At 45.1% G+C, this 1308-nt stretch overlaps 1 pseudogene; it reads right to left on the bottom strand.

The window, feature by feature from the left end:
* Positions 1-644: 644 nt before the first annotated feature.
* Positions 645-762, bottom strand: LOC124608698 (annotated as a pseudogene).
* Positions 763-1308: the final 546 nt, after the last annotated feature.

Raw genomic sequence — 1308 nt, 5'->3', positions numbered from 1 at the left:
GTTACTGTTCGTTCACAGAAGATGAGCTGCTGAGTCTTTTAAATCAAAGTGACGACAAAGACCTCACCATGCCCATTCCATCTGCTAATGGTTTGACAGATGGTGATGCCGATGAGTCTGTAGGTGAATCCATCACTATAGTTATTCAAAATATTAGTGAACCAGTAAACACTGCATCAGCAAATGCTGACCCAGATTTTCATATTACCATCGCTTCTTCCCGCGATACCGGAGAAGCACTCACTCCGTCTTCACGCCACAAGTGGCCCATCCGACCGCTGTATCATGCTCAGCTGAGGATGCAGATAGGAAGTGCATTTGGTCAGCCGGCCGGTGTGGCCGTGCGGTTCTAAGCGCTTCAGTTTGGAACCGCGTGACCGCTACGGTCGCAGGTTCGAATCCTGCCTCGGGCATGGATGTGTGTGATGTCCTTAGGTTAGTTAGGTTTAAGTAGTTCTAAGCTCTAGGGGACTGATGACCTCAGTAGTTAAGTCCCGTAGTGCTCAGAGCCATTGAACCATTTTTGCATTTGGTCAGCACACCGCTCTCCCGCTCGTTATGATGGTTTTCTTTGACCGGAGCCGCTGCTATTCGGTCGAGTAGCTCCTCGATTGGTATCACGAGGCTGAGTGCACCCAGAAAGAAGGCAACAGCGCATGGACACCCGGATGGTCACCCATCCAAGTGCCGGCCACGCTCGACAGAGCTTAGCTTCAGTGATCGTACGGGAACCGGTGTAGCCACTGCGGCAAGGCCGTTGCTCTATACCGAAGAAGAACCTGAGCATATGCCTCACCAATCTGCTAAAAGAAACAAAACGTATGATTTTAGATGGAAAGACTCTGATTTGGACCCAAAGTGTATAATTTCAATGACAGTAAGTCCAGTGTCAAAATTGTCAGTTTAGTTGATTCATCTACCGTAAATGACTGCTTGCAAGCTTTTTAATCAAGAAATAGTAAACTACAAATCTGTACAATGTAATTTATATTGCGAGCACCTTTGCAACGACACCACTGAAAAATCAAGATTGCGACGTTGGGAAAACACAAACAGTGTTTTCTGCTTCCTTGGCGCTAATTTTCTGGTGGCTCAACTGAGAAAAAATGAAATAAATAGTTATTGGACCAAAGATCCGTCACTTTTTACGCCATTGTTTGCGCCAGTCATGCCAAGAGATATTACCTTCTGTTAGTAAGAATGTTACACTTTGTTGATAACAATGAGGACCCAGGAAATGACAAAATAAGGTGAACTGTGAACCATCTAAGAAAAACATATCCAGATGTTTTCCATCCTTTTTTAAAT

This window comes from Schistocerca americana, chromosome 3 (assembly GCF_021461395.2).
Source record: "Schistocerca americana isolate TAMUIC-IGC-003095 chromosome 3, iqSchAmer2.1, whole genome shotgun sequence".
NCBI classification, from domain to species: Eukaryota; Metazoa; Arthropoda; class Insecta; order Orthoptera; family Acrididae; genus Schistocerca; species Schistocerca americana.
Note: the sequence above shows the minus strand (reverse complement) of the source record. Positions and strands in the feature narration are given on the sequence as shown.